Genomic DNA, 25244 nt, shown 5'->3' on the forward strand with positions numbered 1-25244 from the left:
TCCTAAAGCAGAGTTGTCTCAAACTTGCTTTGGACACATTGAGTTGTCCCATATCACTTAAGAAACTGAGGAGTAAGGAATCACTTATTATATTTACACCCCCCTCTTGCCCATCTCAAAATTCTTTCATTTCTGGAATTCCAAGAACATCCATTTCTTTCTGCCTCCATAGTTACACTTGAAATGAGTTCCTGATGGACAGCATATAATTTAATTTGCTCTGCCAGTCTCTGTGTTTTGATTGGTATATCTGGACCATTAATGTTTAATGTAATTGATTTACCAGGATTAAAGTTTGTCGTCTTATGAGATTTTTTTTTTTTTGGGGGGGGAGGGTCTGTCCCTTGGGGTTTTAATTCTTACCTTTTGGATTTTTGTTCAGTTGGTTTTGGTCTTCCTGTGAGTCCCTTGGGCCTCCTCTGGAGTTCTGCTCTGACCCACCAATGGAGTCTCCAGTGCGTCTCCGTGTGCTGTCTTCCAGGTGCTGCTCTGGGTAACTCACCTGCTCACCTCTCACCCCACCAGCTCGAGTGAGTGCACGGCTCTCACCTCCAACGTTGAGGGTTTTCTTGGATCTGCATAATCCCTGCACCAGGGTCTCTCCACCTGGTTGCTGTTGACGTCAGATCTTTCAGTGTCGTGCGCAGGGGTGTGGGGGCTGGCACCTAGAGGGAGAGACCAGGGATGCTGCTGAGCATCTGGCAATGTGCAGGACACCCCCACACAACTACCCACTCTGGCTGGAGATGGGAACCCCTGCTCTCTGCTCCAGAGAGCAAGCAATCAGACTGCCAGGGCCTGACCCTGCCATGTTCTACCTGTGTGTGGGAAAGCACTGAGCCTGTCTGCAGAAGTTTCTGCAGGAGGAAAATTAGAGGAATGAGTCTGTCCCTCACAGCCACCCAGGAGGTGCCACAGTGGAGTGCCCACTGCAGGAAATGGCAGGGAGCACCTAATGACATCACCAGGAGCAGCCACCTTATCCAGTGCTTCTTGTGTATCAGGCACTGTCCGAGGCACCTCCTACGCATCAAGTCATTTATTCATTGCAGTGACCCAAGGAGGCTGGTGCTTTACTGTCCCCGTCACATACAGGAGGACTGTGGGGCACTGAGGGTTAGGTGACTCTCCCAGGGCCCCGGGGCAGCATTCTAGGTCTGGGAGTGGAAGGCAGCCCCCTGAGCCCTAGTGTGAGGGGCTGGCAGCAGGAGGCAGTGGGAGGGGTGGCCCTGAGGAGCCGGGACCCAGGAAGAGGGCACAGCTGTGGCCTCACAGTGGGCACCTGCTGGCCCCTTGCTCCCCTGTTGCCCGAACACCACCAGCATGCACAGGGCTGAAGAGCCCGGGGACCCATCTGAGGGGTGCACAGAGCAGAACGAGGAGGGGGAGAAGAGACAGGTGGGGGACATGACAGCACCGCCCAGGGTCCCTGTGGTCCCCCGACAGCTGCCAGTGTCCTGCTGTTGGAGATTCAGGTACAGAGAACAGAGTGGCTGGCGCCTCCCTGGGGCTGGGGAAGAGCGCCCATGACACTGGCCTCTGGCCCAGGATGACACTGGCCTCTGACCCAGGTATGGCACCCTGCCCTCACTCTGCAGGACCCCAAGGACCTTAACAGAATCTCCTTTATTTAGCTAGATTTTTAATGGCACCTACCATGAGCCCTGTGCCATGTGCCTTGCCAGGTGCTGGGGACACGCTGTGAACAACACAAACCCTGTCTCTACCTTTGTGAAGCTGAGCTCCAGTAGGGGACCAGGTCATGGGTAGGGTGTAGCACTGAGTACACAGGAGTCAGAACCCAGTGAGTGCCTGGGGTGTGGGCACCTGCTTGGGTAGTGCCCAGGGCACTGAGTGGGTGACACTGGAGCTTAGACCTGACAGAGAAAAATGACTATTATACAAACCCCGAGGAAAAGCTCTCATAGTCACAAAGCAGCCGGTGCAAAGGCCCTGGGACAGAACTGAGTCCAGCAATAAAAAGAGGCCTGTGGGGGCATTGGATGGAGGAGGGGTGGGCAGGGGCCAGGTTACAGTCCGGCAGGGATTTGCATTTACTCTGTAAGCCCTGGGCAGGGGCTGAGGGCTGGTCGTGGGGTGGGGAGTGGAGCACTGAAGGGCTGTCAGCAGGTGAGGTGTGAGCCTGGAACCTTCCTGCCTGGGGTGAGGCCCCTCCAGCCCTTTCACCTTAGTCCACTCCCTGTTGAGTGGTCTCACTTTAGGAAGGTCCCTCAGCTGCCCCGGGAGTGTGCAGAATGGGACGGTGGGACGGGGACAGTGGGGAGACCCCCAGCTGCATCAGAGTCCCCAGGAGAGAGGATGGTGGCTGGGCTTTGCCCACAGACAGGGGGGACAGACAGACTCCTTCAAGGTCACGGCGACCTTGAGGAAGCTCAGCTGCAAGGCACTTGGTCTCCTCCCCACACCTCTCTCTCTTGCTCAAAGTGAATGAGCCCAGAGGCCTGTTTCTGGTCAGGGCTTCCAGGCCCCTTCCCCCAGGAGTGGAAAACAGCCACAGACACAATGTGCAGGTGAGATTGAGGCTGCGGGGGACAGGCCCCCGCCCCTCAGTTCCTGGGGGAACCTGACAGCGTCTTCCCCTGGACTTCTAGCCCTTTCACCTCTTTTTTTTTTTTTTTTTTAATCATTTTGCTTGTTTACAATTTAAAACTAACAAGAATCCTGTTTGTGACACGGGGCTTGGCCACACCTCCCACCAGGAGGTAGAAAGAAATGCCAGTCATCCATTAGGCGAGCGGTGGCCTGCAGCCGGTGTCCACTGTCAAAGGGCGACAGAGTTTGGACGTTTGTGAATATTGTCACTGGCAGCAAATGTGAAGCTCTCCCAGGTGACACTGCGCAATCAGCCGCTGCTGATCCCGCGGCGGGGCTGGAGCCTTTGGAACTCATTATTAAAATCGTGAACCAGCACCGAGCTGCCCGGAGTAGATGGTTTGTACTGAAGCAAGCGCTGCTCAAGATAGCGGGTGCACCGAGGGTCATGCATATGGATGTTTTCTGAGCGGTTATCAAAAAGAATTTGCAGCCGGGAAGCAATCAGCGCTCAGGGCTTGCCTTGACGATTTGGCACCTGAGAGCACTGCGTGGTTCAGGACGGGCTGCAGGGGGGCTCTGATGGGCACTTACAGCCCAGCCGTGCCTGCTGCTCCTGAGCCTGGCTTCTCCGCAGAGCTTTGCAGAGCGGCTTTGAGCTCAGAGAGGTTGGTGGGGGCCTTGTGATGTGCCTCGAGGGCTGTGGGAGGATTCTGTGTCACTCTGAGGACATAGGTTGAGGGGCTCGCCACTCTGCCTCCGGGTGGAGGATAGGTTTACGGCCTCAGGGCAGAGGCAGGGAGACCACAGAGGAAGCCCAGTAACCAACAGTCAGCTGAGCGGAAGGAGCTGGTCAGAGCAGGCCACCACAGTGGAGGGTGGGAAGGGGCTGGGTGAGCCTGGGGGACCCACGTGGGGAGCAGGGAGAAGGGTGCTCTGGGGATGGCACCTGGGCCAGGCTGGTGACTGAGCACCAGCTTCTCTCTTGGGATTAGTAAAGGCTTGCTGTAGATCCAGGCTGAAGTAAGTGAAATATCGAGCTTGGCTTATGGTTGTGTCTTGATGACTCATGATGAAAACCAACAGAACATGCTGGAATGACAAATGGAACTACGGGTATGATGGGGACACGGAGGGCAAGGAAACCCTGCGAGGGGGAATCGGAGGGGGAATCCACCCCCATGCCTGTATATTTACATGCTATGCACACGAGTGTGTGTAGATCTACATGTGTGTTTGGTATGCATGAGATTTGAACCCAGAGCCCAAGCCTTGGAGCTGGGCTATCTAACCGTCGTTCTCTGGGTCGATATTAAGCTGTTCCAGTTTGAAAGTTTATTTTTCGCTGTATAATATTCCTGCGGGTGGTCTTTATCCATGCATCTTTGCACTCTGAATGTCCCTGGAGATGACTTCCAGGGAGTGACTGAGGTCTCAGGGTCGCCCTGGCTTCTGGCAGCCCCACAGCAGCCCCCACTTGATCAGTGCCTGGCTGCCTGGCCTTCCCAGGAGGCCGGGACTCCCCCCCCGAAGGTTGAACAGGCCTTTGAAGGCAGCCAGGCCCTTTCCTGGAATGGGGAGGGGGAGGGGTGGGCCTTCTGAACCTCTGTGGTTCAGTGTGGGTCAGCCACACTTGTGCCCCCAAAGCTGAACACATGTCCTCTCTCCCAGCCGCACGCAGAGGTGGAGTCTGGGAAAAAATCCATCTTCTGCTATTTTCTGCTCATCCTGCGGCTGGAGGTTTCTTGCCTGAGACAATCCTGGGCTTCCTTCCAGCCCCAGGGCACAGAGTGGCCCCCTCACCAGGTCGGGAGGACAGGCATGGGGCAGGACAGGAAGAGAGTTCTCCGGGTTCCCAGCGGTGAGGGAGAGGAACAGGGGACACAGAGACCTTGTCCGTATCGTGTCCTTTGGCCAGGAAGCCTGTGACAGGGTGGATTTTTGAATAGGTGCTGCTGCTAATTGAATCCACACAAATCTCTGGTGAGCATATTTGGGGGCCAGAGCCCTGCCAGGGGCTGTCCTTGATTCTGGGGCCCCCAGCAGCCTGCTGACAGTCCAGAGCAGGTAAACGGCCCCTGCTGGTGTTGTCCAAGGCTCGCCCCGGCTGCAGGAGGACAGGGGTGGCTGGGACAAGAGCAGAAGGAGGGGACCGGTTGGCCGTTGCAGGGGTTCCCAGGGGTGGTGCTGGGGCTTGGAGCACTGAGGTGGGAGTGACGGGCTTCCGAGTGTGACTTCAGGTGGGAGGGGGAGGGGAGGAAGGTGGGGGCTCCTAGGCTTCAGGCTGAGCCGTGGGCAGACGTGGGGGGTGCAGCGCAGAGACGGGAAGGTCAGGAGCCGACTGGGCGAGGGCACAGGGTGGACTTCAGCTGTCCTGCGGATGTGGCCCACCAGGCTTGTGGCTCGACTGGCTCTGCCTCGCTGAACAGAGACCTGCTGTCAAGAACAACAGGCTGCGGTCCCCACGAGATGGTCAGGCAAGGACGATGTCTGGGTGGAGTTTTTCGCAGAGGAAGTGACCAGTGATCTCAGAGTCCCAGCAATCGCACCGTGCCCGTCCCTCTGGGAGGCCCCTCATCACTTCCCCTTTGTTGAGAATGACTACAGCAGAATTTTCTTCTAGAAAATTCTGCAACTATAGTTGGCGGAAGGCAAAGACCAAAAAAAAATCTTACAGCATGATTTTTTTTCCTGATTTTTCCATTTGATATCCATTGGCGAAGGTCAATGCTGCCTCCTCCACATCTGCTTAATTGATTTGGGGTTTAGCAGCCAAATTTGGGCCTTGGATATTCATAGCTAAAGCCAAACCGGCAAAGACACTTGGCCTCATTTATTAACGTCTAAGAGTCAGGCATGGTGACCCCTCTGCACCCCTGAAGGACACTTTGTTTGGGAAGCACTCCTGGAATCCAGTGGGATCCTTCTGGATCATTCCGGGGATGGTAGTGAGCGTGTGTCAACCACAGGTCCCCTTGCCTGGACGTGGCCTGATTGCCGCTGTTTGTCCCCTCCTCCATGCCTGTTCCTCTACTCTGGGACAGTCACCTCTCCACAGTGGCCCCCACACAGGCATTACTGGGGCAGGTGATTCCCAAGCTGATCCCACATTATCCCATGATCATTCCAGGGACACTTGCAGCCAGAGCAGGGCTGCCGAGTGACTTCCAGCCCCAGGGAGACACGGTGGCTTCAGGACAGTGCCGGACACAGGCCCCCCACCCCAGGCCCCAGCTTATGGCTCTTCGTCACCTGCTTGAGTTCAAGGCCCCCTCAGCCCCCTGCCTGAAACCCCCTCACTGGCTGGACCTGCAGCCGCTTCCTCCCGTGCACAGCCCTGGGCTCACGTGGCCCTCGTCTCTGAGCCACCCCCGAGTGCCCTGCCCACAGGTCTCTGTAGGGGCCGGGAGCAGTGGGCGGCTGAGGAGGTGGTGGACAAGTGAGGACACGCCCCATCTCCGGCTTGACAGGCCTGTGTGGAAAGGGGACAGTAGGAGCAGGTGCTCGTCCTGCCTGGTGGCCCAGGGAGGGGAGCTGACCTGCTCCAGGAGTCCCTCCCGGACTGGCTGACCTCACGGTGGCAGCCTCATGGTCCTGGAGAGGCCGGGCTCCGAGCCAGCAGGACAAGCACAGGCCACCCGCCGGGCCGTCCTTCCAGTCCCCGCGGCCCTCTGTCCTTACCTTGGCCATGGACCCCCCTAAACTCTGCGAGACGTCCCCCACCTGCGTGCAGTAAGACGGGAGCTGTCACTCAGCCCCGGGGCCGGGGTGGGCGGTGGCCGACGGGCGGCCCATCCAGAGGCCGTGGCTGTGTCCCACAGCCTGTCCCCCGGCCTCCCCAGGGAAGGCAGAAGTCCAGGTTTAGGTGAAACCTACGTAGAGATCCTGGAGGCCGCTCCCTGAGCTGTGACCTGGGACGTCTGGGATCCGTTTCCTCCTCAGAGTCACCTGTGGTCAGTCAGAGAGAGGCAGGTGAGTGTCCAGGGGCCTTCATTAGAGGATCCCAGGCTCTGCCAGGTGTCATGAGCGCTTCCTCAGGTGTGCCACATGGGACCAGGTGACAGGTGACAGTCACCTTGGATCTTACTGGGGTTCTCTTCCTCCCAGGCTCTTCCTCCTCCCGCCCCCATGTCTCCCTTATGCCAATCACACAATTGTCCTTTAAATACACAGACGACACAGGCCCTTGGATAGCCCCCCGAGGACACACCTCACCCCCAGCCAGAGTCACTTTCAGTCAGAACCGTGGAGAACGTGTCCCCTCATGAACCCACAGACATACGTCAGCTGGAAAGCATCAGAAAAACACATCACCAAGAAAGATGCAGCAGGTGGCCTCATTTGACAGCCACAGGTGATCTCTGAACTGGGGTCGGGGAGGCCTCGCAGAGGAGGCGATCCCTGAGGAGGCTGAGGTAGGGAATGAGACAGGTGGCTCCACGGGGAAGACCAGTCCAGGTGGAGGGACTGGGAAGTGCAAAGGTCCTGAGGCAGGAGCTCTTTCAAGATGTTAAAGGTGACCGGAGTGGGAGGGAGGATGGGCTCCCATCCTGGAGGACCTTGCTGGCCTTCGCAGGCTTTGGCTTTTATTCTGTACAGGAGAGGTGGTCACTAGAGGGTTTCAAGTAATGAAATATGAAGGTCTGACCCCTATGTGGAAAGGCCCACAGGGCAGGACACAGGGTAGGGCAGAGGCAGGCGCTGGAAGGTCAATCAGGAGACCTGAGCGAGAGTCTGGGGAAGGAGGTGCTAAGATATGGATTTAGGTCAAGCTCTGGGGCATGTTGACTCCATTATTGTCACTGTCCCACCCCCTGTCCCCCCAGGTTCCTAATGAGTCTGACACCACAACATCCAGTTATTTATCTAGAGTTGAACACACACACACACACCAACAAGCCGCCATCTCCTGGCTGTCCATCTCCTACCGTTCCCCTGGGCCTTTGTGGAAGGGGAAGGGGCTGCAGGAGGGTGGTCTGAGGGGTCTCTGTGTGCAGCAGCTGAGGCGGTGGCTTGGACCCAAGTTCCTGGGCTAGAAAGTGAAGCCAGATGCCCCGAGAGTCCATCTGCGTCAGGGCTGGGGCCAGGGCCAGAGGATTAGGTCAGATATTTTGTGTGTGCTCAGAACTCTGGACTCGGGGTCTGCCCAGCCTTTCCTGGTGTGTGTTGACGTCACCCAGCAGCGCCTGCCGTGCCAGCAAGCCTGGGGCCTGCCACTGCGTAACCCTGAAGTCCAAACAAAGAGCAAGTATCACGAAGGCGTCCATCTGGAGAGGATTGCTTGTTTGAGGCTGAGATGTAAAAGGCAAATCAGTTTAAAAACAGCATTTGCTAAATAACTGTCCAGAGACCCCCAAAGTGACCCAGAATAGAAACCCCAGGGGGTGTGAGTGGGAGAGGCTTGGGAAACTGAGTTCTGGCAGCTGGTTGACCCCCCACCACCCCGAGCCCATCAGAGTCACAGAGAGAGGTGTCAGGGTGACCTCACCCACGGCCCAGTGGCCCAGCGAGGGGGAAAGGTTTAGTCATGGAAAGAAATTGGGTCTGTTTTCCCCACACCTCCCCAGGGGCTGCTGTTGCTGGAGAAAACAGGTTTGGTCGGCTCCCAGGCTTCTCTTAAACATTTAGAGCTGCTTCCCCAGCCCCCTTCCCCGCGCCCCTCTGGCTGTCCGTGTGGATCAGGGCTGGGGCGGTGGGGATGGGGTCCCATATTTTTGTGTTAAAGCTGTTGATGTATAAAGCCTGGTAGTTACAGCACTTTTAATAAATCAGGTTAGTGTTCCAGGGGGAGGCTTGCGGGTGCCGTTCACGCACAAACGCCTCCATCATTTAAGAGGCTTGTTAAAAACGGCAGTTTAGGAGCAGATTAACCAAGCTCTGGGCAGCAGATGCCTTGGGCAGGGGCGGACGCTGGAACAAGCAGAGGGACGGGCAAGAACGCGCCAAGCTACCAGCCTCCAACGTCAGGCGGGTGTGAGAGCCAGGGCTTTAGGAGCCTCGTTTTGAGCTCCCCGTCCACTTGGGCTGCTGCAGAAGGCCGCAGACTGGGGGACTTACAAACCACAGAGATGTCTTTCTCCTGGAGGCTGAGAAGTCTGCGATGGAGGCACGGGGGGAGTCGGTGCCTATGGGGGCTGCGCCCTGCTTCCAAGGTGGCTGCGTGTTCACGTGGTGCCAGGGACGGGAGGGCAAGAGCCCTTTCATTGGGTGCTGATCCCGTTCATGAAGCCGGGCCCCCAGGACTCCATCACCCCCCGAGGTCGCACCCCCAGGAGTAAGCGTCACATGCAGTCTGAAGGGGCCAGGGACAGCCCTGCACCCCGGAGGAGAAGGGTGAGGAAATCGAGGTCCCCAAATACAAGGGGTGCTTACTCCTCACCCGGAGTGAAGACACTGCTTCATGGGCTAATTAAAAAGCAGCATGCTCAGCAAAGGGAACCCGGCACCAGAGCAGGTGCCTGCCGTAGCCGCCATTGACAGACACCTAGAACCGGAAATGCCATCAGAACAGGGCGGCTCCTGGGAGGGGGCCTGGAGTGCACAGGAAGGGGCACTGTCCAACTACTGCATCCTTGAGAGCAGGAGCTTCCAGGGCCTGGCAGGGAGAGACTTGGGGGGGACCTTGCCTTTGGCCTGAGCTTCGAAGGTCATGGACAGCCTGTCTCTGACAGACCCCAGGGCCCTGTCCCCAGCCTGTGTAAGAGTTGTCCAGTGGATGGATGGCGACAGGGGAACTTGAGGGTGGCCCAAGCAGGTTCACAGGAGATGAGGGCCGGCTTCAAGCAGTGGAAGGGTTTCCCCAGTGACCTCTACTCTGACAGGCCCCCATTCTGCTCAGGAAAGCCGTTAGAGTCTGTTCATCAATTAAAAACAGAGACGTCATTGTGAAGGGTGGGACACACAGAACCAGCCTGAGCTGGTACACACAGGAGAGAGTCCGTGCCAGTTGTGTGGAAAGGGGAGGGATAACCGTGGCTTCAGCGTGGGGTTGAGGTCTCCTGTGCTGACCTCCACAGAACCCGCGGGGCCACAGTGTCCCCCCAGTGCTCACCCAGGCTGCCCACCAGCCAGCAATGCACTCCGCGACACCCAGAGCCATCTAGAAGGTGCCCAGAGAGGGGCAGTGGCCTCCTGGCCTACCTAGAGAACTTGTTCCTGAGTCCGAGGACCCCACAAGCCGGCTTGTCAGGGCCCAGCGGAGCTTCCCCCTCAACTGCAGCCTTGCACCCTCCACTAATGGGGACCCCAGGCTCTGCCCCAAGGCTGGCCTTCCCCTTCCTGACTGGCCTTGTGTGGCCTGGGCCCTCCAGGCCCCCAGTCCCCTTACATGCAGTCACTAGGACGATCTCAGAAGATAAGTGACATGAAGAAATGATAACTGGCTGCTGGGAGGCAGAGGGGGTTGTGGGAGGTGTCGACCTTAGAGAAGATGGCAGGGAGGTGACATCCCACAAAGACCTGTATGGACTGGGAAGTCCCGGGAGGAAGACCAGTCCAGCCGGAGCAGCCAGGAAAGGCCCTGAAGCCCACCGAGCTTGGTGTGTTTGAAAGAAAACAGGCCCCTGTGGCTGGGGTGGGACGCAGCACTGGATCCTGCAGGGGCTATGGACCGGGGTGAGGACCTCGAAGGGGACCCCGAGGAGTGATGGGGGCTTTGAGCGAGGAGGCGCGTTGCTGATGTTCCGTGGGCTGGGAGGAGGGGAGGTGCCAGTGGAGCGCTGAGGCGCAGGGGGCTGGGGAGGTGGGAGACAGGGGTCCTCCCCAGGTGGTAGCCCGCCCTGCCCGGCGCCCAGCCAGCGCTCTCTGCAGGGCCGGCTGCGGGCGAGGCCTTCCTCCAGTCTCCAACACTGACCACTTTATTGACCCCCAGCCAACCCCGAAGCGGTGCTGTTATCATCTCCATCTTACATAAGAGGGAACTGATGGGGAGTCATTGGTCCAAGGTGTCCCACCGAGTAAGAATCACTGCCAGGATTTGAACCAAGGTCACCCTGCTGTCCCCGCCCCCAAAGAGCCACCGCCAGTTGAAATCAGTCCTGAAGATCTCTCCAAGGCCCTTCAATATTCAGGACCCTGACAGAGCTTTCCAAATCCCGGGTGGTGGAGGGGTGTGTGGGCGTGGGGGTGGGGGAGGCCCTAGCTGGTTGCTAAGCAACCTCTCGGTCTTCAGGAATCAAGGGGGCAGGAAGGAAGGCCGTCATTGGCGGCCCCAGTAACCACGTGTTTGGGACCTGGCCAATCAGAGCATTCCACCCCCTGACTCCGGTGTTGGCTCAGGTCGCTCCTGGGACCCAAGTTGGTCAAGACCCAGGGCTTGGGCTTGAGTGTTGGGAGAGACGCGCTCTCCCGCTGGGGGGCTACGGCGCAAGGCCTTCCCTGCCACCTTCAGGGACACCCGGGCCCAGCGCTGGGGTGTCCTGCTGAAACCGAGTAGCGGATGGAGCCGAGCTTTATACGAGCTGATTTTTTTTTTCGTCGTTAAGCCAATTGAGGGGGATTTCTGTCCCCTTTAACCCAAAGTGTCATGGCAGGTGCTGGTCTCTCTGGGTTGGCTCCCAGCGGGCTCCCCATGTGATGCCACCCAGTTGTCCCTGCAGCCTTTGGCTCGCTTCCTCTCAGAGCCAGCGAAGCCCCAGGGAAGGAGTGATTCCTCTCTCTCCTGCCAGCTGTCCTTCCGCATGGGCGCCTGGTCACACCTGCAGGTGGAACACATACGGTGGTCAGGCCTGGACACCTGTCAATCCCAGGCCCGGGAACATGAGGCAGCAGACTGAATCATGTAGGGCAGGCAGCTGAATGTAAGCGGTGACCTGGCAGGGGCAGATCATGGGCACCCACTGTGGGACAGCCTGGAGCAGGGGCCAAGAGGGGCTCAGGACTCAGTGGAAAGAGGTGGGGAGCGAGCCTCTGACCCTCTCCAAGCCCCAGTGGATACACCAGAGTCCAGGTCCCCATTTGCCCACTGTACTGGGGGAAGGGCTTTCTACCTGGCAGAGAATATGTGAGAAGAGCCCTGGGTGGAGGCGGAGACCTAGGCTGGAGGTGGAGACCTAGGTGGAGGTGGAGCCCCGGGGTGGAGGTGGAGCCCCGGGGAGGAGGTGGAGCCCCGGGGTGGAGGTGGAGCCCCGGGGTGGAGGTGGAGCCCCGGGGTGGAGGTGGAGCCCCGGGGAGGAGGTGGAGCCCGGGGTGGAGGTGGAGCCCCGGGGTGGAGGTGGAGCCCCGGGGTGGAGGTGGAGCCCCGGGGTGGAGGTGGAGCCCCGGGGAGGAGGTGGAGCCCCGGGGTGGAGGTGGAGACCTAGGCTGGAGGTGGAGTCCTGGGTGGAGGTGGAGCCCTAGGGTGGAGGGGGAGTCTTGAGTCGAGGTGGAAACCCTGGGGTGGATGTGGAGCCCCTGGATGGAGGTGGAGCCCCTGGGGTGGAGGTGGAGACGTAGGGTGGAGGTAGAGCCTTGGGCCTGAGGAGGTGGAGCCCCGGGGTGGAGGTGGAGCCCCGGGGAGGAGGTGGAGCCCCGGGGTGGAGGTGGAGCCCCGGGGTGGAGGTGGAGCCCTAGGGTGGAGAGGGAGTCTTGGGTGGAGGTGGAAACCCTGGGGTGGAGGTGGAAACCCTGGGGTGGATGTGGAGCCCCTGGATGGAGGTGGAGCCCCGGGGTGGAGGTGGAGCCCCGGGGTGGAGGTGGAGCCCCGGGGTGGAGGTGGAGCCCCTGGATGGAGGTGGAGCCCCGGGGTGGAGGTGGAGCCCCTGGCAGGGCTGCCTTGGGGATGTCATCACGTTATCACTTTTACACTCTTCGCCTTGGTTTTCACGCCTGCAGAATGGGAGCCCTTGGCCTCTCCAGAGGGCAGGGATCTGGTCCCAAGGCCTGGGCGGGTGGCGGGGGGCATCCACATCCGCTTGTCAGGGGACCCTCCTGGAGTCCGCGTCAGCAGCTCCACTTCTAGGGAAGCCTCAGGAAGTCTGTCACCTCCCTGCTGAAAGAGGGTAATTAGCTGTGCTAACAGCTTGGTGGTGGAGGCTGTTTGGGTGGCTGCCACCCAGGAGAAGGAGCCTCTCAGCTGGAAGGCGCTGACGGTGGTGCATCAGTGTCTGTCTCACCAGGCTGCGCACTTAGTGGCAGGCAGCGGGAGGAAGGGCGGTGGCTTGGAGGGCAGCACCTCGTGGGCTTCAGGGAAGCTTCAGGAAGGAGTGAGGGTGAGACCATCGCAAGCCCCTGCCCTCCACCATGACTGCCTGGAACACAGGGTTCAGGAGGTGCGGGTGCCAACCCCAGCTTCCCGTCTCCAGGCTCGTCTCCAATGGCACCGGACTGCCCCGCAGGGCTCATCCCACACTGAGCCCCAAGTTCCCCACCCTGCCCAGGCTCCCCCTGCAGCCCCACCCCTGCTAGTGGCATATGTGGGGGTGGTGGGAGAACAGGACCCTCCAAGACCTGAGAGCCAAGGTGAGGATGTTATCTTCAAGGGAGCCACCTGCCAGGCAGGAGCCCAGGGAATAGGAGTAGTGGGGCCTGGAGTCCAGCAGGCAAGGTGGCAGCAGGAGCCTGGAGGGTCCCCTGGGGAGAAGCACTTTCCTGGGAGGTTGGAGGAGGGGACTGGAGCCCATCTGGAGGTGCAGAACTGGTGGCCATTGTGGGACACAGAATCGTGCCCTGCAACCCTGTCAGTCCTTTCATCTTCCCAAGGAGTTTTTCCTGAGTCATGTCTTATCATTAATTCATAATAATGATTATAATGATAGGGGGGCTGGGCGCCATAGCGCACATCTGCAATCCCAGCGGCTCAGGAGGCTGAGGCAGAAGGATAACAAGTTTGAGGCCAGCCTCAGCAATTTAATGAGGCTGTAATCAACCTGGTGAGACCCCCGTCTCAAAATAAAAAATAAAATAAAATGAAAAGGGCTGGGGATGTGGTAAAGCACCCCTGGGTTCAATCCCTTGTGCCAAAAACAAACCAAAAAAGACTAACAGACACAGAGGAGCAAAACAATGTCCTCCAGGTCCCACAGTGAACAGTAATCTGAGGCTAAACCTTAAACTACCTTTTTGCACCATCTGGATGGCCACAATGTGTCCTCAGGTCCAACTGGTCCAGGCCACTCGTAGGCTTCAGGGATATAGTCATGGCCTCTGACCGTGGGAGCTCGTGGTTAACATCCATAGACCCCCATTAGCTTGTACCACCCACTGAAACCCACCAACTCCTGGGTGAATGATGATTTTGTCATCATCATCATTATTAAAATTACTGGAAGGGCCAGGACCTGGTCCCAGACTGCTTTGTTGAAGCTGTGAGCTTCATCCCCGTTGATTGTCTGTCCCAGGTAGGAAGGGGCAGGGGGACTGGAGGCTGGCCTTGCTCTTTCTTGGTGGGCTGGGGGTGTTGAGCTGGGTGGTGCACAGTGAGGGAGAATTGGTTCTTGGTCCCCACAAGGCAGGGTCAGACAGTCCTGGCAATGCCTAGCTAGTGGTGTTTGAACAGACACGGGAATGATGCAGGGTGGGAAAGGTAGTGCCCCAGGGAGTGGTGTTGACCACAGAGCAGGTCAGGGCCAGAAGCCTCCCGTGCACACGTGGTCATGCAAACTGTCTCCACCCATGCCCACACGCACAGCTCGCCCAGCCAGAGCCACAGCAGCCCGTGAACGCACACCGTGCGTTCTCCACAACGTGTCTGAGCCCCCAGGCCTGCAGTGTGACCCCAGAGCCACCAGCCCCTGCCCTGGACATGCTGCTCAGAGACCTTCGGCCTCTTTCAGGCTCCAGGCCTGGGTTCGAGTCTCCCTGGTGCTCTCGCTCCTGGCCCTCCTGGTGTGGTCCTGTCCCCAGTGCAGCACCTGGGCCAGAGGACAGTCCTGGCCTCTCACTCCCACCATCCAGCCTGCCTTGGCCACCGGTGTCTCCCTGATGACCAACCAGCAGGGACTGGGGAGGCCTTGACATGCTCTGAATGACAGGGAGTGGAGATGGCAGTGGAGAAGCAGGGGTCAGTCTCTGATGGCGAGTGAGAGTCACCGAGCCTCTCTGGGCCTCAGCCCCTCACCTGCCGCACAGGAGATGGGTAGCACCAGCTGCTGGTCACTCCACCTGCTTCAGGCCCCGCCCACAGCCTGCCAGGTGGTTCCTGAGCACAGGGTCCTGGTCTGGGCACCCTTCCATGGGTGACCAGGCACAGTGAGTGTCCTCCCTGGACCTCTATCTCCTCGTCTTTACAGCCTGACACCTGATCAGGCAGAGGCCCTGCCAACACTTGGCTTCTGTGAGTCTGAGACCACACAGGGCCTCGGAGAGTTCCACAGCGATGGGCGGGTGGGGTGGGGAGGGGACCCTGAGCCCCATGATCTCAGCCAGGGCAACCGCCTTGGTCTGCCCAGGGCTCCTGGTAAAGCCAGGTGTGCCGGGCACCACGCTTGCTCGAGGAGGTGGGGGATCGAGAAGGGGCCCTTGCTGGAGAGGGGAGGGGGCATAGGTGTGTACACGTTCTGTGGGGGCGGGGGGGGGGCTGGCTTGCCTGAGTTCCCTGCACGCATGCGCTCTGGAGCCATTACCTGTTTTCACATTCGTGCACTGCGTCCGCTTGTGCAGGTGTGCCCAGGTAGGCGTGGCTGTGGGGCATGGCTTATGAGGGCGTGGCTGTGGGGCGAGGCTGTGTGGGGGCGTGGCTATGCAGGGGTGTGGCTGTGGGGCCGTGGCTCCCCTGGGCTGGCGCCTGCTGCTGCAGTCTTCTAAGCACCTTCTGGTGTCTCTCACATAACCCTCAGACAGCTGTACCCGAGGTAGGTCCTGGGGTTTGAGGAAGTCGAGGCTCAGTGGAGGCACAATCCAGGCCTGGCAGTCGGCATCTTCAGGGCACTTGGGTCTTACACCAGGATCTGAAGCCCCTGCCCACCGAGCCTTGCATCCTGGCCCGGGACTGCTTCTCCTGAAAGCAAGGGATGCCCTTTTCTAACTCTTCCAAGAAGGTAACCCTGGCCAAGAGCACGTCCCACCACGCTGACCTCGCTTGGGCATGTGGCCTACGGGGTCCCTGGAATCACCCTCAGTACGTTTTAGTTTTGTTTAAGTCTGTTGGGGATAGGTTCCTGGTCCTTGCAGCATTAGGCCCTGCCCGACCAGGGCTGCAGCACCCCACAGGGCAGCCGCTGACGTTGGCCGAGCCCTGCCTTTGAAATGTTTGGACACTGTGTGTCTAGGATGCCTGCTGGAGGCGCGGGCTCTGTGCAGGACTGTCCCCCAGGAGCCTGGGCTCTTCCCCCGCAGGCTCTGCCCCTCCCCAGGTTGTAGCCGCGTGTAGCTCCTCTGGCTCTGCAGAGTGATTTTCTCCCTCCTATTTTTCATCTTGAAGGATGGCAAACTGGAGCACTTAATTTTCCTCCCGCAGCCCATTACCGAGGACGTGCTCGGCGCCCATGCGTGGCTGCGAAGGGAGGGTCATTTATATCAATTAGCAAAAGCAAACACGCTCATGGCTGTGAGCAAGCGTGGGTGGAGGCTGTCCTCGGAAGAGGGAGGCAGGGGGCAAACGCTCGTCGCACGTGTCTGGCAGGCAGGGGATTCGGGCGTGCAGGGCTGTGTTGTGATGGAATTTTGGAAAGGATCCAGTCACCTCTCCTTCCTACAAGGTGCCCAGGTGGATGTGTCCAGGGAGTGAGAGAGTTCCCAGATGCAACCGTCCCCACTGTTAGCCAGAGCTCTGCATCCATCACACACGGCCAGGCTGGAGGGCTGAGGCTGCTCCCTGCCTTGCTGGGCTGTGCCCATCCACCATCGTGGTCTCCTGGGCAATCACAACAGCTTCCTCCCTGGTCTCTGGTGTCTGCTTGGGCCTCCTTAATCCATGCCCACTCCTGCAACTGGAATGAGCTGTGAAATGTAAACCAAATCATGTTGGTTCATATGCCCTCCTGCTGAGACTCTCAATGGCTCCCTATTACTCTTAGAATAAAATCCAGCTCCCCATCCTGGCTCCCATTGCCTCTGTGGCTGACTTCTCCAGCTCTTCTCCCCAGCCTCCTCCTCCTCCTCGCCCCCCTGCAGTCACACTGACCACTGTTCCTCCAGCTCATCCCTGCCCCAGGCCCTTCACCTGCTACTTCCCATCTCTTTCCCTGGCGTCTCTCTGCCATCCTTCATGTCTCAGTTTAAATGAACTCACCCCGGCCAGGCCCAACTCTCTCTCCTCTGCTGCTGTTTATCTCTTTTACAAACCTAAGCATTTAGCCAGCACCTGTTGTATACCAACCACTGTCCTATGTCCTGAAGTCTACATAGCAAGACAGAGGGGGGAAATCTCCCTGCCTTCCTGGCACCACCCCTGGCCTTCAAGGGACTAGATGGGACGTAGAGGCCACCGCGGCCTCAGCGAACTTCCTGCCCCTGGTGACTCAGTGTGTTCCAGGAGGCGCACACAGAATGACGTGGGTGAGTCATGCAGGGGAACGAGGTCCACACCAGTGAGAGGAAGACAGGTGAGGACTCGAGCCGCCGCAGAGGCCTGGCCCGGGCCTTGGACCCACAACCTTCCCACCTGCACCAGGGGCTGTGTCCTGGTTTGGTTTGTTGTGACGCAGCTGAGGGGATGGGGACAGGAGGCAGCAGGACTGGGGAGGCCCGCCCTCTGGAGCTGGCTCTGGAAGAAGCCGGAGGGCCATGGATCAAGGTGGGGCAGAAAATGTCAGGTGGTAACAGATGTCCAGAGAGACGGGGCATGGAGGGCTGAGGCCTCAGTTAGACAGGGGGAGGCTGGGGTGGGCTTCACCCAGGAGGCCCCACTGGAGCAAAGACCCCCGGGGTGCAGTCCGAGGGAGCCAGGGGGACACCACACGGGGACTTCCAGGCATCAGCAATGGCGAGGCCGCACTCCCGTGGCAGTGTGCACTGCTTTAGGGACGTGGGCAGGCCACTGTGGCGGACTGGGAGCGGGGCAGAGTGGTGTGGGGCACTCGCTGGGTTCTTTCTGGGGACGAGGGGGCTCTGCGCAGGGGGCTGTGAGTGCCGCAGGTGGGGGATGGAGGTGGGCAGGGCAGGACCAGGCAGGGCGGGGCCCTCAGCACCCGCAAAACACTTCCTCTGTGTATGTGTGTGTGTGTGTGTGTGGAGGTGGTCAGCTTGTCCGATCTCGGATTCTTGGGGTTTTGAAAAGTCCTGCTGGACCTGCTCACAGGCCTGGACGGTGGGTGTCTGCACCCGTGTCCACTCCGGAATTCACTCACTCCAGCCTGGGAGAGCCTGGAATCCAGGTGGACCTGCTCGGGCGTGCCCCCACACCTCCGGGCTGGGTGTCTCTGGGCAGTGACGTTAACTTCTCTGGGCCTCAGTTTCCTCACCTGTAACACGGGCACAATGAGTGCTTGCATTGGGCTCTGCGAGGTCCCAGGAGACGCGGGCTGCGTGGAGGACCTTAGCAGGCACCGACCAGGCCTCGGGCGCTCTGCGGCCTGCTCTTCCCCCTCCTCCCTGCCTTCCTCCCTCCTCTCTTCCGGCCTCCTGTCCTCACCCACCTGAGTACACTGCATTCCAAGAGAGCAGTGGCGTCCATCAGTCCTTGGCTTAGCGTCTCACCCCTGCCCAGGTCCTTGCCGCACAGGCAGGTGCTCGTGGACATGTGCCCAGGGATGGGCTCCCCTGAGTCTGAGCAGCCCTGGGGTGGGGCACATCACAGACTCCAGGAGCAGAGATCAAGTGGGGGCCATAGGCACGTCTGCTGGGAACTCGTGTCCCTGGCCCTCGCGCCAAACTCCAAGGCCAACAAACGGACACCGATGAAATGTCTAGCTTTTGCAGCTCGTGTGTAAGATTTAAGTCAGGTTTATGGACCAGGGAGAGGTGTATTTTTATCTGCTGTACGTGGCTTCTTATGACATTGGGTCCCCTGTGTAACCAATGTTCTGTCTTTTAAAAATATGCCTAGCAGCACATTTTTATCATTTTACTATTTATGAAGATGCACCGAAGCCTCTCTCCCTGGGAGCTCTGGGGGTGCTCTGGGGACCTGGGCCGAGTGACAACTGGAGCCTTCTGATTTCACCAGCATTGCCAGGCCCTGGTCAGCCGGCCCCGTGTGATCTCACCGAGGCCTTAGACCCTGTCCAGGCCGACCTTGAACTGTTTCCACGTTACCCGTGGAAGGTCTGAGGCTTCCCCTCAAGGTCGCCCAGATCTTAAGCTCACCCAGGCCTCGACCCCGGGTACAGCCAGGACTCCAAAGCCCAGGCCCTCGCCAGCTGCTAACACCGTCTTGGGCCTGATGAATGGTTCCGAAACAGCCTCCCGCACCCTGGACAGGTGGGCTAAGCAGTGGGAATAAAGGTCCTCACGAGCATCTTGGCTCACACGTTGACCTAGTGTGGTTTTTGTGGTTCTGGAGAGTTCTATTTGAATCACGTGTGTACATTCATTACACCAGGGGCCTTGGAGACAAGGATGTTCTATGAGGCTCGGGCTATCATTTCGCTACTTTTAAATATATACGGAGGCTTAGAGCTGTGTCTTTGCTTGTGACCCATGGTGACATAACATGGCCCGTCTTGGATTAGTCTGGTACTAAGTCTGGTGAGGAAAGGCCCCAGGGAGAGCCTGGGGCTGTGGGGCACCAGAGTGGCATTCTGATGACCCAGGGGAGTCACGCCCGAGGGTGGGGCCCCCAGCTCCAGGCCCCCCACCAGCTCAGCAGCCTGGGGTAGTCAACTGTCACTTCCTGGAGTCTGGCAAAGCCCCCGGGTGACTTTGCCCCAGATTGGGCCACACAAAGGCTACAGCTCCCAGAGGAAGGGGCCAAGCCACCTGGGTGGCCAGGGTGGGGTGGGGAGTTTCCCTAGGACCCCAGGGGAAGTCGGGCTGGACGTCTGTGCCCCTGAGGCAGCGTTGCCCGCCCCCCCCCCCGCCCCCCCCCCCCCCCGCCCCCAGGCTCCTGTCCCAGCTGGGCTCTGTGGCTGCCGCCTGGCAGCCTCCACCCAGCCTCCATGGTCCTCCTGGAGGCTTAGAGGCCGGGTCCCCTCCACCTGTTGATGTCCATGCAGCGCAGCCCAGGGACTCTGGTGGCAGCAAGCTCCATACTCTCTGCAGCGTCCTGCTTAGTGGGGAGCTAGGTCCCTAAGGGCTCAGGGTCACTCGTCAGGACAGAGCCGGGTGCAGCCAGGTGCAGGAAGACATGGTGGCTGTCACCAGCAGGTACAGGCCACTCTCTCTACAGGGCTGCACCTGGAGCTGGTGCCCAAGGGGCAGTGGGGAGCGCCCCACCTGCCCCCCATCGGGGTTGCCTGAGTGGCCAGGTGAAGGCCAGGTGAAGGGAGGCCGAGGTCGGTCCTCAGCGGGAGGCCCTGTCGCAGGCCTGCTGCATCCTGGAACCAGAGGAAACTTGAGAGTGGGGCTGGCACTGCCCCCTCCATTGGCTCCCTCCAGAGCCACAGGGGCTTTCCCAGGTGGCCAGAGCCAGAAAGGCCTGAGCCCACGTTCCAGCTCGAGTCCGGCCCTGAGATCCCCATCTGCTCAGGGGTTCACCGTTCTGTAGAGGACAGATTCCCTCCTTTGTCTTTCTAGGGAACCTGGCAGCCATGAGTCCCCACGGTCCCCAAGAGCACCCCCCTTGTTCTGTGGCCTGCAAAGCTGGCGGGTGGCCCACCCCGTGGGACCCCTCGCCTCTAGTTGGGGTCGTCCTCCTCTTGGGGACCCCCAGCCCATGAGGGCTGGAGCCTGGGTTCGCTTACTCCTTCCTGCTGGTGACCTGGCCTGCCTCTGTCTGGCCTCTGCTGCTGGCCGCTCCCCAGCTGCTCCCACCTTCCCCGTGGCGTAGCGAGGAGGCCCCAAGCTGAAGGGGAGAGGGCAGGCCCGGGGGAGAGGGCAGGCTGGTGGTCGTCACTCAGAGCCCCAAGAAGGGACTGAGCTATTGTAGGTGCCTGGGCAAGGTGTGTCCTCTAGGGTCACCTGACCACTGACCTCTTAGACATCTCGTGCCTTCGTCACCATGCGGGTGTCCTCCTTGGCTGGTGGTGTGGAGAGGCTGGCCCTGTCTCGTCTGCCATTGTACCTGCTGGAGCTGGGCTCTAACCCAGGGACGTAGTGAGCTCCCACTAACCCGAAGAATCAGTGAATAAGCGGGGGGGGGGCACACACACACACTCATGCCACACCCACCTGTCCACACTGGCGCACCTCTGTGTGGACACTCGCCCTCTTGTCTCCTCTCAGGTGTGGGACAATAGAGAGGAGAGGGGACTGTGGCAAAGTGGGTGTCGTGGGCCCTGTTTGCAGGGGCAGCAGGACTTGGCTCCAGGGATCTTGGCCACGCCCAAACATGACCTCCGCGTCCCGGATCTTCCTGTGCAGGAGAAGCCTACAAGTGTGATGTTTTAAGGTGTGAACTTCATGGTTATGGACTGACCATAGAAAACACTCCTGGGGGAGGTGGGTCCATGGACCAGGGCTCATGCCTCTGAGGAGGGCAGCCGGGCCAGCAACCGGCAAGGGCCCAGGACATTTGAGTGAGTCTCCCCTCCTGTCTACAATGGGAAGGGGACAGCGGGAGCAGATGGAAATGCAGGAGGGGACAGGGAGATGGTAGAGGGGTCGGTGTGGGAATTCTCAGGGTGGGTGTCCTGCCCCCGGGGGTGTCCTGGGAATTGTGGAGACAGTTCTGGTCATTATAACAGTTGGGCACCTCTGACAAGGTGTGGTGGGGCCGGAGCTGCCTGGGCTCGGCCCCCTGCCAGACTATACTGGTCACCATCCTGTCCCCTGTCCTGCACTCACAGGTGAGGACCTGAGGCCTGACCTGCTGTGGTCAGCTCAGAGGTCTGATGCGGACACACTCGACCGGATAATAGCTCTTCCTACTGGAGCCTCTGCTCCCACTTTCTTTGAGGGTGGGGTGTCGTTGACCTTCACAAAGTGCTGTGTGTGGCCAGGCCACATCATCTTGTCAGTGTCATTTCCCAGTAGCGCAGGGGTGTTGACATCATGGTGACCTCACCGAGGGCCTGCCAAGGCGGGATTCAGACCCTGGGCTGTCGGCAAAGCCTTGAGCACCTCCTCCTCCAGCCCCGTGACAGTGGCCGTGACCCTGAGCAGCTGCAGCCAGCGTCCGTCACGGCAGCTGAGCCCTCGTCAGTGGAGAGCGGTGTTCCTGTGTCCGGGGACTCTGGGTGCTGCCACCCAGCCGTGCACCAGTCATCCACGTCCCTGAGGGGGCGGAGCCTGGAGCGGCCCTTCCTCTCCCCACAGGGATTTCGTGGGGAGGTGGGGACAGCAGCCGTGGGGACAGGTCCTATTTAGAGAGGACCCGGGCCCCTCCTCCGTCCTCCACAGCAGTGTGGGAGAAGGTCACCTGAGCTGTCTCCAGCCCAACCCCATCTTGGCGTCAGAGCCAGATGGCCAGGCCTGGGTCAGGTCCAGAAGCTGGGTTTGTATCGCCCCCAGCAGCCTTGGGGGCTGTCCTGCGCCTGCTGTACCCCTGTGATCGTCCCCAAAGCGGAAAGTAGCAGACCCGGGTGTGGCTCAAGGTGAGGAGCCCTAGACGCCCCCTCGTCAGCTCCTCTTGTCCCTCTTCTGTCTGGTTCCGCAGGGACGCTGGAACTTTGACCTCAGACACTTTGGGGCTGACCCCTCCCCTCTTCTGAAGCTTACCAGGCGACAGCAGGGACCACAGGGTCCTCGGGCCTCCTCCCTCCAAGCCAGCAGGTGGTCGGCATCTGTCCTTCAGCCTGGATTGGCCGATCAGTCATGTGGTCGTCATGGAGACGCTCCTTGGTCCTTGGCCCAGCTGTCTCTGCTCCCTCTGTGACTTGGGGACACGGGGGTCACCCCACAGCTCCGGTCTGCACTGAGCAGCTGCTCCCTGCCGCCCCAGCAGCCCTGGCTGGGTTGTGTGAGAGTGTGGGCAGGGCCAGGCAAGCCCCCGGGGTGCACGGGATGGACGGGGGCTGTGGTGCCCTGGAGGGCGCGTCCCGCGGCTCAGCTTGGCCAACTGTGAGGCAAAGGGGCCCGGAGCCTGGGCTGTTGGAAGAGGGCAGCACTTTTATATGAGTCTCCTGGTTTTTAAATCCTGGAAAACCCCACGTCAAAGGCCCCATGGGAGCCAGACAGAAAGGCCCGAGGCCAGCGCTGGCCTTGCTGCCCTCTCTGCCTCCAGCGGCTTCTGCTGTGCTCAGAGCCACACCCACTGGGGACGCCGGCCACTCCCTGAGACTTAACTCAGTGTCCCTAAGGTTTCTGTGACTTACACAGGCCCCAGGAGGGACAGAGTCTCAGGCAGCTTGACAGGAACGTGGCCAGCCATCTTCTGAAACGTCGAGGAGCAGACGTGGCCAACAGGGAAAGCTCCTGTCCTGGTGTTCCAGCAGGGGGCCGGGAGAGGGGCCCTGGGCTGAGCTGCTGCCTCCCCGCCCCCCCCCCCGCCAGCAAAGCCCGCCCTCTGCGCCACCAGCCCTGAAAGCTTCCTTCTGTTGGCCGTGTCCTTCCCCACGACCTCTGCCCACAGCTGGCCCCGCTGCCCTGCAGTGGTCTCAGCACAATGGGGCTCCCAGGGCAGATGGCGGCCCCAGCCCAAGGCACGTCCCCCCCTTTCACATGAAAATGGGGGAGACAGCAGGCAGATGTCCACCAAGCCGGCCTCCCCGAGCACCACGGCCCCAAGGCCACGACCTGCCAGGTGGCGCAGCCCTGGACAAGCAGCCTCTGCCGGCCTCTCACTCCCCAGCCTCTGGCCCCACCTGCCTCCTCCCGTCTGTTCCCTCCCAGCGTCCCAAGGCCACAGTGGGGACAGCTGGCACCTGGCTGTCTAGCAGCTCGGACGTTCAGACAGGTAGGTCCTCTGCTTCCAAGGGACCCCGCTGCCCCTAGCAGAGAAGCAGGTGGCTGGACCAAGAAGAAGTAGCCCCAGGGAGCAGCCCCAGAGCACCCTGTGGGCCCCTCCGGCCCCCGCAGCCTGGCTCTGGGAACAGCAGCGGGTCCCCGTTGGCGGCTCTGCCCGTCCATTTACTCGCTCACTCAACAGGTGCTGCGGAGCCTCAGGGGGACGGGGGCCACAGGGCAGCCCCTCAACAGTGGCTAGAGAATTGGGGCAAACCTCGTGGGGCGGCCCTGGCCAGCCTGGCTCGGGAGGGTCACTGCTGGGCATGGTGGGCCGGGGTCCTGCCGGGCAGAAGCACTGGGATCTGGGTTCCAGCAGGTCCTGTGGCTGTGGGTCTGCAGCGTCCCCAGTGAGGGCAGAGCGGGCCCCGGCGCCCAGCAGACAGGGCGCCGCTGGCTGAGCCAGAGTGGGCCTGAGGCCAGAGCCAGGCCCTGCCCTGCCTCCCCTGCGGCCAGGCCCTGTGCCCACCGCCCGGCCTGAACCAGGCTTCTCCACCCGCCAGGGAGGGCTTCCAGCCTGACCTCTGGCGGAGCCCCCACCAGCACGCGGCCCAGAGAGGGGACGTGGCCTGCGCCCCAGGAGCCCTCAGCAGGGAGGGGGGTCCCTCCAGCCAGGGTCTCCTCTGCCAGAACCCAGCAGCTCCTTCTCTGTGGCCAGCACAGGGCCAGGCCAGGACTGGTCATGGTCCCTGGGGAAGCCGAGGAGGAAGCCGATTCTCCTCCCCAAGGTCCCGACTCTGCGGGGAGAGCAAAGAGCAGGAGCCAGGCTGCGGCCCTCGGGAGCCTCGGTCTCCTGTCTGCCAGCTGGGCCTGAAGGGGGACAGAGTCACCTGGGAGATCCGCTCCAGCCAAGGGTCCTGACGTCCAGCGGTGACCGGATGTCCCGGCCACTCCTCCAACTCGGCCTCTCCCGCCCTGTCACTCTGGGGAATCCGGTCCTTGTTGATGTCTTTCTTCTCCACTTTCCCAGCAGAGCGCAGGCTGGGAGCAGGGGCCCTGCCCGCGGAGTCCCCTGCTGACCCAGGGCCTCCAGGGCCAGGCCTGGCCCCCAGCAGGTGGGCAGGGCTTTGTTAGAATGACTGAGGAGGAGGTGTGTGGGGACAGACGGGGCGTCCATGACCTTGGCCCTGTCATGGGCTCCTCCCCTGCTCGCCCATCACCAGCTCCAGCCACCTTGGCCTTGTTCCTGGGACACCTGGGGACACTTGAGCTGCAGCAGCTGCTCCTCGTGTCAGGTCTGCCTGTGCCTCCGCCAGGTCCCCGTGTCACTCACGGCTCAGGCCACCCTGACCACCTTGTCCACAACCGCAAGCCCCCAGCCTTCCCTGCCCTCCTCTCCGCCTGTTGCTGTGTTTCTCCTCCGTGTCCAGCATCTTCATGCCCAGTGCCCTCTTTTGCTGATGGCTTCACCCCTGGCAGGAAGGCAGGGCAGGGTCGGGTGGTGGGGTGGTTATCTCCTGCAGCAGTCGGTGCTTAGTAAATGTGGACCCAATGAGGAGCCAATCCTGAGGCTTGAGGAAGGCACACTCCCTGCAGCAGGATGGTGGACAGGGCCTTCTGGGACCGGAGCTGGAGATGGTATTAGGGGAGTCAGAATCGTGATGGAAGAAAATTCCAGGTAGGACCAAGTCCTCACAACCAACTGGTGTTTCTGGGGCCTGGAGCAGGCGTTCCCCAGGCCACTCTTGTATTCTGTGTTTGATTCTCGTGTTTTCCAAGGTGCTTGGATCTCATGCGGGAGGGTGACAGTTCTTCAGCAATTAATTCAATGTTTTATTCATCTTCGAACACTTTAAAGCTGCAAATCAAACTGGGTGCTGTGCTAACCACGTTCTGCGCTCCTGTGTCGCAAATAA

Source organism: Callospermophilus lateralis, chromosome 3 (genome assembly GCF_048772815.1).
Source record: "Callospermophilus lateralis isolate mCalLat2 chromosome 3, mCalLat2.hap1, whole genome shotgun sequence".
Classification (NCBI taxonomy): domain Eukaryota; kingdom Metazoa; phylum Chordata; class Mammalia; order Rodentia; family Sciuridae; genus Callospermophilus; species Callospermophilus lateralis.